This window comes from Primulina huaijiensis, chromosome 10 (assembly GCF_012295235.1).
Source record: "Primulina huaijiensis isolate GDHJ02 chromosome 10, ASM1229523v2, whole genome shotgun sequence".
In the NCBI taxonomy this organism is placed as follows: Eukaryota; Viridiplantae; Streptophyta; class Magnoliopsida; order Lamiales; family Gesneriaceae; genus Primulina; species Primulina huaijiensis.
In genome coordinates, this window is record NC_133315.1 from 5,530,996 (window position 1) to 5,544,690 (window position 13,695).

Genomic DNA, 13,695 nt, shown 5'->3' on the forward strand with positions numbered 1-13,695 from the left:
TGGCTCGGACTCTCCAGGGTCTGCAACACAGCTTGGCTCGACCCCTGCACAGCCACCTCTCCTCCTTAGCCCGATATCCACTAAACCTTCCCCAACAAAGCAATGATCCGATCGGCCCTTACGTAAATCGACCCCAAAACCAATCTACACACCTATCCACCTTTGATCTTGACGTGACACAGCCCCTAGGAGTCAAGATCTAGCAACCCCTTACACACAAGAAAGGAAATGTGAGCTTCACGTCAAAGAATCACTACAACAAAAATCGTATTTAACAACACATCAAAGACAACGGTTTTAACAAAAACCGCTGACTTTATACTTTTAACCGCCGTTTTAACAAAAACCGTTATCGTAGCTTAAGAAAATCTGCTCAAAGACAACAGTTTCTTTAAAACCGTTGTCTTTGATATATCTACGACAACGGTTTTTAAAACCCGTTGTCTATGAGCTTTTTTTTTTTGGACTACGACAACGGTTTTTAACCTGTTTTCGTATCTTCAAGCTACGACAACGGTTTGTAAAAAACCGTTGTCTTTCAACTGTTTTTTCAACAAATTTTGTTGTCAATATTAGATTTTGCGACGGCCTAAGTAAAATCTGTCGCTAAAATTAGCGACGGTTATACTATACCGTCGCTAATTTAATATTGCGACGGTTTAAGTATAACCGTCGCTAAAATTAGCGACGGTTTAAAGTAAAACTGTCGCCGATGTAGATATAGCGACGGTTTACCAAAACGGTCGCTAAATTTAGCGACGGTTTTTGTATACCGTCGCTAATTTTAGCGGCCGTTTTGGTAAACCGTCGCCGATCTATAATTAGCGACGGTTTATATTTAATCGTCGCTATATTTAGCGACGGTTTAATATAACCGTTGCTAAATAAAGCGACAGTTCTTGTAAAAGCGTCGCTAATTTTAAATCGGCGACAGTTGAAAAAATAACTGTTGCTAATTGCGACGGTTTAATCAAAACCGTCGCAAACTGTCTATAAATATCTCAACCCTCAGTCCATTTCCTACCATACCACTTCACAACACTTAAAATTTATCTCCCTTACACAATTTTAATTTCGTTTTTCTCTTTAAAGATTAATAAATTTTTACCACTTCACAACACTTAAAATTTTTCTCCCTTACACAATTTTAATTTCGTTTTTTTCTTTAAAGTTTAATAAATTTTTACAATCAAGAATATAATATTTTCGACTGAAATTTTTTTTTATTTTACTGACAAAAATACCGACGGAAAGCATAAAACACCGTCGCTAATATTAGCGACGAAATTGAATGAATATCGTCGCTAAATTTAGCGACGGTGTATAAAACCATCGCTCTTTGGCGACTATTTTAATTACGACCGTCGCTAATTTTAGCGACGGTTAACGATGATTTCCGTCGCAAATTAAATTAGCGACGGTTAACGATGATTTCCGTCGTAATTTGCGACGGTTGTTTAAAAACCGTCGCAAATTGTAACTACCACAACACTCTAGAACCGTTGCCTTTTAGCGAATTATTTAACCACATGACCTTTAACAACGGTTTTGTATACCTACGACAACGGCTTTTCACCGTCATCTTTAGACGTCTACGACAACGGTTTTTCACCATTGTCTTTGAGCACACCCTTTAACCACAGGGCTTCTAACAACGGTTTTAAAAGGCCTACAACAACGGGGAAAAACCGTTGTCGTAGGCCTTTTTTCTTGTAGTGAATATGCATATTTTTGTGTCAAAATCGTGTAACTCTCGTAAATTATTTAATTTAGTTACGTTTTTGAAAATATTTCTCGAACCCTCAAAAAGCCCTCCGTTTTGCTAAAAATTGCATACCGGTTTAAAATATGACTCGACGAGTAAAAATACCTTACAAAAGCCCATTTTCGTAAATCACACATATTTACACCATATATTAAATAAACAAAAAAATATTTATTTAATGAAGGCATTTTTCCTTAACTTTCCCCGGTCTCCGTTCCTAGTTCGAGCGTAAAATACTGCTAAAAGCCCTATATCATGCAATCTTAATGAAACATGAAATAAAACACATATTCATTTCACAATCGTGCATTTAATGCATTAAAAATAATTTTAAACACTCATTTTTAACAAAACTCTAGATTTGTATGCAGTCAGATTACGTCGTTCGAATTTCTAGACCTTACAGTCTAGCACCCGCCGGGATGAAAGAGCTAAAGGATCAAATTCAAGAATTGCTGGACAAGAGTTTTATTTACCCTAGTTGTTCTCTGTGGGGCGCATCGGTACTATTCGTGAAGAATAATGATGGTAGTATGCGACACTGCATTTATTATCGAGAGCTGAATTGAATCACCATCAAGAATAAGTATCCCTTGCCTAGAATCGAAGACTTTGATCAATTGCAAGGAGCATTTATTTCGTCTAAGATAGATCTTCGTTTGGGATACCATCAACTGAAGGTAAAGGAGCCCGATGTTCATAAGACGGCTTTTAGGATTCGATATGGGCACTACGAGTTTATGGTCATGTCATTTGGGTTGACCAATGCACTAGCGATCTTCATGGAACTCATGAATAGCGTATTTCAGCCATATCTAGATCAATTCATTATAGTCTTCATAGATGACATACGGATTTACTCAAAGAGCCAAGAGGAGCATAGTCGGCACTTGAGAACGACTCTACAAATATTGCAAGACAGAAAGTTATATTCTAAGTTCAGCAAGTGCGAATTTTGGCTAGAGAGAGGAACGTTCTTAGGTCACATTATTTCTAGAGATGTAGTTGAAGTTGATCCATGCAAAGTCGAGATAGTTAAAGAATGACCAGTACCTGAGAGCATAACAAAAATCCATAGCTTCTTGAATCTAGCTGGATACTACCGAAAGTTTATTGAAGGATTCTCTTCTATTGTGGTTCCCTTGACCGCCTTGACAAAGAAAAACACGAAGTTTATTTGGGGATCCGAATGCCAAGCAAGTTTCGAAAAGTTAAAGTAAGCTTTGACTACAGCGCCAGTTCTGTCGATGCCATCAGGGCAAGGAGAGTATGTTCTTTATATGGATGTTTCGAAGCTTGGTTTAGGCGCAGTCTTGATGCAAAATGACCAAGTGATAGATTATGCATCTAGACAGTTGAAGCTTCATGAAAAGAATTACCCGACTCATGACCTCGAGCTCGCAGCAGTAGTATTTGATCTCAAGATTTGGAGACATTACTTATATGGGGAGAAGTGCAAGATTTTCACTGACCATAAAAGTTTGAAGTACTTCTTCACCCAAAAAGAGTTAAACATGAGGCAGCGAAGATGGGTAGAATTGGTAAAAGACTACGACTATGATATTAACTACCATCCGAGAAAAGCTAATGTAGTTGCGGACGTTTTGAGTAGAAAGACAGCAGTTATTGCGCAATTGACAGTTCAAAGACCATTGCAAGCGGATATTCAGCGATTCGAGCTTGCAGTATATGCTAGGAGCGAGGCTCATAATCTTTTTACTATGACAATTGTAGTGCCCAAAAACCAGTACACGTAAACCCAATGTATTATTTAATTTGTTAACTTATTTAATTAATTTAAAATGAGTTAAATGGTGCATGTTACATGATTTAATTGATGTTAAATGTTTATGTGATTATTTTTATGTAATTTAAAATGTTTTCTCGAGTTTTAGCTTTTGAGGAAAATATTCGATACAGGATCGGAGAAAGGACACCGGAGACGATGTAGGTGAATTAATAAAATGTTATATTTTGATTTTAAGCAAAGAAAATTTGTCATTTTAAATGATTTATGAATTTTAATATTTTAAAGTCCACTTTAAATTATTAGACGATTTATAAGATTTTAAAATGTAAATTTTAAAATTTGGGGATTTAATCATTAAATTTGGTGTAAAATATTTTATATTAAATTTTATGTCTTAATTAATTTATCTAATTAGTGTTTAAGTTAAAATAAGATTTTAAGTACTCCTTTTAGCTATTTTCGAAATTCGAAAATTTTAATCTTGAAAATTTGGTACTTAACTATTTTATCAAATTTTTGAATGGGTTTAAATAATTAGACTAGTAATATTTTACAACTAATTAATTAATTAAGCATTTTTTAACCCTAATCCAATCCCCTAACTCAGGCACACACACACACACATACACGTTACAATTTGGAGGTTGAAAACTAGGGTTCTAAGCTCTTCTTTCAGCAGCCACCATCTCAGCCTCTTCTTGGCAAATTTCTAAAGATTTACGTTCATTTTCTAGCAAGAAAACATGCAGCAAGCGTCTCCATGTCATCCCCATAACCCACCGCATCGGTATTCGATATCTTCGTGTTTTTTAACGCAAAGGCATGTATAAACATTCTTTTACGCATCAATCTCATCATATTATGTATTTTTATGTATATTATGCATGAAAATTTGTTCGTTATATGCAAAGTTTGATGGATTATGGTTTAAATGATTTTTGAAAAATTTTGAGTCATAAAACTCTCCATTTGCTGTCATTTCGATTCCTGCGGTTTATATGTCAGTTTTTTGGAAACATTATCAACATATGATTTGTAGTACTATGTAATACCTCCGATTCGATAACAAATTCGTAATTTTATAATAAGAAACAAGGGAGATATGATTTTTATCGTAAATTCGTTCATCATGTGAAAATTATATGCATGTTCTTCGCATTTTCTTCAAGTTTTTGGTTGCAGGCTTCATGTGGATCGTCCGGGCTGTTGCTTCTGTATATAGACATGTCTTAGGGAGTGTACCAGATCGCATGCCCAGGGAGTCATGACCTTGGTGTTTGTTCGATCTGCTGGGAGTATGGTCAATGCTAGGGCTTATGATCTGGGTCTGCTGCATGTCTAAGTGTCCTAGTATGAGTCTTTTTATGGTGGTTCGTGGCCTGGAATGGCAGCTAAGAAGCTGAGCAAGGAAATCCGCAGTTGTGCAGTTGTGGTTCATGAGGGGGGGCTTGTCACGGCTTTGGGCTTTGTTTTAGGGCTTGGGTCAGACCGGGGCTTGGGGCTGTTTCTAGAGACATACCTTAGGGTCCTAGGATGAGTCTCGAGGTTTTGGTTCATGGCTGGACTTGAAGAGAAGGGGGCTGGAGTAATTTTGACAGCAGCTTCGTAGGTTGGCTTCGAGGAGGAAGAGTCAGGGTTGCTGGAGTTTTGAGGCATGGCCGTGATTATGTGTAAATAAGGGCTAGTCTATGGTTTTAAGTTATGTCTAAGGGTCTAGTCTAGGTCCTGGTTTGGGTCTTTTTCGAGTCAGTTTAAGCGTGGAGTCGTTAGAAGCGCATATGGGTCGTAGCGCGGTAAAGTATGACCGGGGACCTCTCCAGCCGATAAAGTATGACCGAAGATTTATGTATGTGGGATTGGAAATCTGGTCAAAAGGCTGTGATGATCCCTTCCAGCCCAGTACTATTGTTTAGTCTAATCAGGAGATTTATTTTACGGGCCACTTGCTTTGAACATATTCCTGCGCAAAATTAAGTATGATTATGTATGTTATGATGGAAGCGCTTTTATGAAAATGTTTATGCAGTTATGGCACATCTATGTTTATACATGTTCAGGTGTTATTTCATATGCGTTACTTTCAAATGCATGTGATTTTATTAAGAACTATTTGCTATGAATGGTTTATGCTTGTTGAGTTTTTAGGCTCATTAGACTTGATCGATGCAAATATTGATGATTTTGAGGTGACAAGAGGTGATGACCAGTGAGCTTGCTCGGATTGTGCGCAGTGCAAACTCGAGGACCGCTATTGTTATGAAGGATTTTATGCACGTTAAAAATTTTTACTCTGATTTTATTAATTCACGTTTTGTTAGCAACCAAATATTTTCTTATGCTCGTTTTCGAATAATGCTTTTTCAGTTATTATGAATGATATTTTTATGCTCTGGAAATATTTTTGTACTTGAACTAATTTCAAGAATTTAGACAAACATTTTATATAATTCAGAATGCGAGGGTTTACTATTTAAATAAGAAAATTTTTATTTTTCCGCAAATTTTAAAGTAGTATTATTCATTTTAGCACGGGATGTTACAACAGTACAGTCGACCTTGACGGATAGAATTCACGAGGATCAGTCTTCTGATGAGCAGTTGCAAAAATGGAGGCTGATAGATGAAGCTAAGGGTCGGAAGTTGTATTCTGAGGAGGATGGCATAGTTCGGTACCGAGATCGACTATGGGTTCCTAGTGGCGATTCACTAAGAGAGATTATTATGAAAGAAGCACACAATACGTCGTACTCCATTCATTCTGGAAGTACAAAGATGCATAAGGACCTCAATTATTGTATTGGTGGTCGGGCATGAAGCGAGACATTTTGCGTTTTGTGTCCTAGTATTTGACATGCCAACAAGTTAAGGCAAATCATCAGAGGCTAGTAGGGAAGCTTAAGTCACTTCCTATTCTCGAGTAGAAATGAGAAAATATTACGATATACTTTGTAGTGGGATTGCCAATGACTATTAGAGGTTTCAATGCCATTTGGATGACAATTGATCATCTTACGAAATCAACGCATTTTCTACCTATTATGACGACATTCACCATGACGCAGTATGCAGAGCTGTATATTCGAGAGATAATTCGACTGCATGGGATTCCAGTGTCCATTGTTTCTGACAGAGATCCGAGGTTCACATCGTTCTTCTGGAAGAGTCTGCATTCAGCTATGGGGACGAAGCTGTTGTTCAGTACAACGTTTCATCCTCAGACCGATGGTCAGTCTGAAAGAGTGATTCAAATTTTGCAGGATCTACTCTGAGCTTGTGTGATCGATTTCTAAGGAAGTTGGGAACTGAATTTACCTCTAGTGGAGTTCACCTATAACAATAGCTACCAATCGTCTATAGGAATGGCTACTTACGAGGAACTTTATGAGAGAAAGTGTAGATCACCTATACATTGGGATGAGGTTGGTGAAATAGGAGAATTTGGTCCGGACTTGATCAAGTAAACAGCGGAGCTAGTAGTCAAAATCAGAGATAGGATGAAGACTGCACAAAGTCGACAAAAGAGCTACGCCGACAAGCAACGAAGAGAACTATAGTTTGCAGTGGGTGACCACGTATTCGTTAAAGTAACACCTATGAAGGGTGTTATGATATTTGGCAAGAAAGGCTAACTCAGTCCGAGATTCATAGGGTCGTTTGAGATTTTAAAGAAGATTGAGACATTAGATTATAGAGTGGCGTTGCCACATATGCTAGTTGGAGTACATAATGTGTTCCATATCTCGATGCTACGGAAGTACATGTCGAATCCATCACATGTACTAAATTATAAGCCTCTGCATTAGACTCCGAATATGTCATACGAGGAAAGACCCATACAAATTCTGGATAGGCAAGAAAGAAGACTCCAAAAGAAGGTTATACAAATGATCAAAGTCAAGTGGCTAAATCACTCGTAAGAAGAGGCTACTTGGGAAATCGAGAAGGACATGAGAAGTCGCTACCCGGAGTTATTCGGTAAGTTTTAATTTCGAGGACTAAATTTCATTTAAGGTAGGGAGGAATTGTAAGGTCCAAAATGCGATAACGTAATCCAATTGCCAGAAAATCTAGGAAAAATAGAAAATGACTAATTAAATGGTTTTAATTGCTTAAATTAATAATGGTCTGCATGTTTACATTTTTAAATGTATGTTCTACTAGAACGCATAAAATTGTGTTTTAAACATTATTCAAGACGCGATCGAGGAGCGGAGACCGGGAACCATAAAAAAGAAAATATTTTTTAAATGATTATTTTCAATTATTTATTAAATAGTATATTTTATTGGATATTTTCAAAAATGAGGTGTTTTAAGGGGTTTTACACGCTATTCGTATTTTAAACTCGTAATCAATTTTTTAACAAAAATATGGACTTTTGGAGGCTCGGTTAATATTTCAAAAATCAACCTAAACAAAACATTTTAGTTATCTTCTAATGGATTTAATGAGCCTATTATACCTATGTTATTGGGCCTAGACTTGTGCCATTTATTTTATTTAATAAAGAAGGCCCTAAAACCCTACCCATAAACTCCAAAACTCAAGCCCCACCCTATGAAATACTGAGACTTTCCATCAGCACTCAACCACACACATCACACAATTTTGAGAAGGAAAATCACGACATTTTAAGAAAAAATCAGCAAAGTTGCATCCCTCGTCTCTCCGCCAACATTCCTCGCATTACAAGTTAATTTTTGTTCGTAATAAATGCAAAGGCAAGCCTTAATCTTCTTTCAATCATCTTTGACACCATATTATGTGTATTTAATTATCCTTGCATGAAAAATATGACGCACTTCTTGTATTTTCGTTTTTATGACAAGTCATGCACAAAACTTATGTTTTTATTATCTAAAACTTATGGTTATGATGCACAAAGGGGCTGTCATGGTAGGGCTCTCTGAAGGGAAGAATTTCATAGGGTTTAGGGGCCTAGGCAAGGCTGCATAAGGGCTGGACATGGAGGGTAACAAGGATGAACGACAATAATGGGATTCTAGAGTCCTAGGGTTTTTGGCTTGAGGTTCCTTTTAAGGGGCGGCTTGGTCATGGTTAAGGGATGTGTCCAGGGGTCCTAAGAGGGTTGCATGGTGGTCCTAGTGGTTGTAAGGAAGTCTGGTGCAAGGAGGAGGGGCCGTAGGGCAAAGGTAGGTCGCGTGCATGGCTTTAGGGGACAACTTGGTGGCTGCAAGCGCTGGGTGCTGTAGGGCTGGTTGGATGAGGGCTAGGATCGCAGGACATGAGGGTTGGTTAGGGCTAGGGTTTGATAAATTGGTTCTGAGAAATTCAGTAGGCTGTTAGGGTGATAAAGGGTGTTAATTGACTTGATTTGGGTTTTATAGGGTATGGTTATGTGTTATTAAGCTATGTTTCATGTTTGGGAAAGTTTGGTTAAGTTGAGTCTATTCTAGTTAAAACCGGGATGTACGTCTAAGCTTTAAAAACAAATTGGAAAATTAGTCGACGAGCTTAAGTTTACGTCTAAGAAATATTTATGGGTGTATTTTAAGATGTCATGTTAAGTTTGAATGGATTTAGGTCGTCGTTTTAAGGTCTAAGGATAAATTGAGAAAGTTAGGGTTTCAGGGACAAAACGGTCATTTTACACTTGAAAAATGTTAGACGTCCTGGAAATGTCCTGAATGTTGTAATAAATGTTAAAATTTTTATTTAAAATTTCTATAGAATATTATGATGAAATGTTAATGCTAAAATACATGTTGCATACTTGGTTTAAAATAAAAATGATATATATGCATGAATTTTCTATAAGTGAAGGAAACATGAAAGGTTGAAGGAGTTGAATTGATTGTGACTAATACTATGATACGATGATATGATGATATGTAAGGCCAAGGCTCAGTCGACGGGTGAGAATGTCGTTGATATCCCCGCCGCCCAGTACCGTGTTTATACGTTGATGGATCCATCGACTTACAGCTAATACGAAAGTCATAATTAACTATCCGAATTCAATAAAAAGGGAAACGTATATGTATATGATGAAAAGAAAAAAGTATATGATGAAAAGAAAAAATTTTAAGTTATGCATGTTCATGAAAAGCTATTTTAGTAAAAGTATTTTCACTGTTGCATGTGAATGTATATATATTACTTACTATCATGGTTAAGATTTTCTAAGTCAATAGATTCACTAGGTGTGATCAATGTAGTGAGTATGATATTGATGTTAATGGAAGACTTGATGGTTGAACTAGCTGGACTGAAGGTGCACACAACCCGAGGACCGTCGCTAGTTTTTCGCAAAAATTAATTTTATGATTTAAGTTTACTTTAAAGATTTTATGAAATATGATGTTTTGAGTGGTTTTGAGAGGATTTAAAGAGCTTATGTTTTATTTTGAAAGAAAAATGTTAGTTTTAATTATGGTTGACGATTTACGAGTTCGTGTTTTGAACTGCATTTTTGAGATTTTCAAATATAGGTTGGTTGGTATTTAAATAGCAAAAATATTTATATGTATAGTGTTTCGGCCGAAAGTATGGATGGAAAAAAAATTTCTAGTATATTTGAAAGAAAAACGAGTAGTAGACGTTTCACCATCAGTTGAAGGTGAAGGAACCCGATGTTCATAAGATGGTTTTCAGGATTCAATATGGGCACTACAAGTTTATGGTGATGCCATTCGGGTTGACCAATGCGCCAACGATTTTCATGGATCTCACGAATCGCGCATTTCAGCCGTATCTGGATCAGTTTATCATAGTCTTTACATATGATATTCTGATTTACTCGAGGAATAGAGAATAGCACAGTCAGCACTTAAAAACGGCTATACAGATATTGCAAGATAGAAATCTGTTTGCTAAGTTCAACAAGTGTGAGTTTTGGCTCGAGAAAGTGGCATTCTTAGGCCACATTATTTCTATAGATGGCTTTGAGGTCGATCCCAGCAAGGTCGAGGCAGTTAGAGAGTGGCCAGTACCTAAGAGTGACCGAGATCCACAGTTTCTTGGGTCTAGCTGGCTACTACCGGAAGTTTATTCAAGGCTTCTCTTCTATTGTCGTACCCCAGACTGCCTTGACGAAGAAAAATGCAAAGTTTATTTGGGGATCAAATTTCCAGGAGAGTTTCGAGAAGCTGAAGCAAGCTTTGACTTCACCGCCAGTTCTATCGATGCCATAGGGGCAAGGAGAGTATGTTCTCTATACAGACGCTTGGAAGCTTGTTTTAGGCGCCGTCCTGATGCAGAATGATCGAGTGATAGCATATGTGTCTAGAAAATTGAAGGTTCATGAGAAGAATTACCCGAATCATGACCTCAAGCTTGCTTCAGTAGTATTTGGTCTAAAGGTCTGAAGCCATTACTTGTACGGGGAGAAGTGTAATATTTTCACTGATCATAAAAGTTTGAAGTACTTCTTCACCTAGAAAGAGTTGAACATGAGGCAGAGAAGATTGTTAGAGCTGCTGAAAGATTACGATTGCGATATTAGCTACCATCAAGGAAAGGATAATGTAGTTGCAGACACTTTGAGTAGAAAGACGGCTGTCATTGCTCAATTGACATTTCAAAGATCATTGCTCCTGATCTAGATACAATGATAGTTCAGAAGACCCTGAGGGATAGAATCCGCGAAGGTCAGTCTTCCAATGAGCAATTATGGAAATGGAGACTGAAAGATGAATCGAAGGATCTGAAGCTGTATTCAGAGGAGGATGTCATAGTTCGATATCGAGATCGACTTTGGGTTCCTAGTGGTGATTCACTAAGAGAAGTTGTTATGAAGGAAGCACATAATACTCCGTACTCCATTCATCCAGGAAGTATAAAGATGTATAAGGATTTGCAGACACTGTATTGGTGGTCGGGCATGAAACGAGACATGCATCTTGCGTTTTGTGTATGAGTGTTTGACATGCTAGCAAGTTAAGACAGAGCATCAGAGGCCAGCAGGAAAGATTAAACCACTTTCTATTCCCGAGTGGAAATGGGAAAATATCATGATGGACTTTGTAGTGGGATTTCTAAGGACTATTAGGGGATTCAATGCCATTTGGGTTATAGTTGACCGTCTTACGAAATCATCGCACTTTCTACCTATTAAGACGACATTCACCATGACACAGTATGCAGGGCTATACATCCGAGAGATAGTCCGACTGTAAGAAATTCCAGTATCTTTTGTTTTGGACAGAGATCCGAGGTTCACATCGTTCTTCTGGAAGAGTCTGCATTCAGCTATGGGGACGAAGCTGTTGTTCAGTACAACGTTTCATCCTCAGACCGATGGTCAGTCTGAAAGAGTGATTCAAATTTTGCAAGATCTACTCTGAGCTTGTGTGATCGATTTCCAGGGCAGTTGGGAACTGATATTACCTCTAGTGGAGTTCACCTATAACAATAGCTACCAGTCATCTATAGGTATGACTCCTTAAGATGCACTTTATGGGAGGAAGTGTAGATCACCGATACACTGGGACGAGGTTGGTGGAAGAGGAGAGTTAGGACTGGACTTGATCAAGCAAACATCAGAGCTAGTATAAAAAATCCGAGATAGGATGAAGACTGCTCAGAGCCGCCAGAAAAGCTATGCTGAGAAGCGGAGAAGAGAGCTAGAGTTTGCAGCAAGTGATCACGTGTTTTTGAAGATAGCACCTATGAAAGGTGTTATTAGATTTGGCAAAAAAAGATAACTTAGTCCGAGGTTCATAGGACCGTTTGAGGTTCTGGAGAGGATTGGAACAATAGCTTATAAATTGGCATTGCGAATCTTTCACATGTGCTGAATTATAAACCTCTGCAGTTGACTCCAAATATGTCATATGACGTGAGAAGTCGCTACCCGGACTTATTCGGTAATAAGTTCATTCATATGGTCAAAGTCAAGTGGCTAAATCATTCAGATGAGGAAGCTACCTGGGAAACTGAGACCGACATGAGAAGTCGCTACCCAGACTTATTCGGTAAGTCTTAATTTCAAGGACGAAATTTCATTTAAGGGAGGGAGGAATTGTAAGGTCCAAATGCAATAACGTAATCAAAATGAATGCAGATCTAGGAAAATGGGAATTCTTAATTAATCATTTTAATTTCATTAATTAAATGTGGTAGGAAAGTTTATATGTTAAAAATGTGGTTTTCCTATTAGAATGCATAAAACTATGTTTTCAAGGGCTATTCGAGACGCGACCAAGGAACGGAGATCGGGGACTGTAAAGGGAAAATATTTTTATTAAATGATTATTTTTAATTATTTAATATATGACATATTTAATTAGTGATTTTTGAAAATGGTGTTTTAGAGGACGATTTTGGAAGAAAACAAGGACTTTTTGGAGGTTCGGTTAATATTTTCAAAACTTTCCTAAACGAAATTTTTTTCCTACTTTAGAATGGGCTTATTATACCAAGGTTATTGGACCTTGCTTTCTACCCAATTATTTATATCAAAAGATGGAGTTTCTTAAGAAAATAAACACTCAAAACTCACGCACACACCACCTAAAGACTCGTAGGGCTTTTTTCTCCAAACAACACACGAACACACACCCACTTTCAAGGCAATTTACGTCGGTTTTGAGGAAGAAAACGCAGCAAAGTCTCCCCGTCTCTCCGCTAATGTTCTTAATGTCTAGAATTGATTTTAATGCGTGAACCAAACAAAGACACTTCTTATTTCTTATTTTTTCATCATTCATACTATATTATGTGTGAATATACATGGTAGCATGAAAAATATGATACCCCCTTATTTATTTTCGTTTTTATGCCATATACATGGAAAATCATGATTTTTCTTGCATGCTTTGATGGTTCTTGTTAAAGGGCAAGGGGCTGCCAGATTATGGAAGTTATAGGGCCGAATTACAGTAGGTTTAGGGATCCTTAGATGCACGGTTCAGATCTTGAACGAGGCAAGGCAATGGCTGCACGTTTTTTGGTTTAAAACAAGCTAGGGAACAGTTTTGGTGGGATAAAAGGGGGAGGTCGTGTGGTGTAATGTCTAGGTGAGAGGGCTGGGCTCGTGAGGTCCTAGCCACAATTTATGGTGGTCCACACACAGATGGAGAGGCTCGGAAGGGCATAGGCCGCAAGAGAGGGCTGCGCGACCTTGGGCATGCGCAAGGAAGGTGAACCATGCACGTCCTTGTGCATGGCCTATAGGGCTTGGTCCGGTAGAGTCCTAAGGGTTTTGTCTAGGTACTAA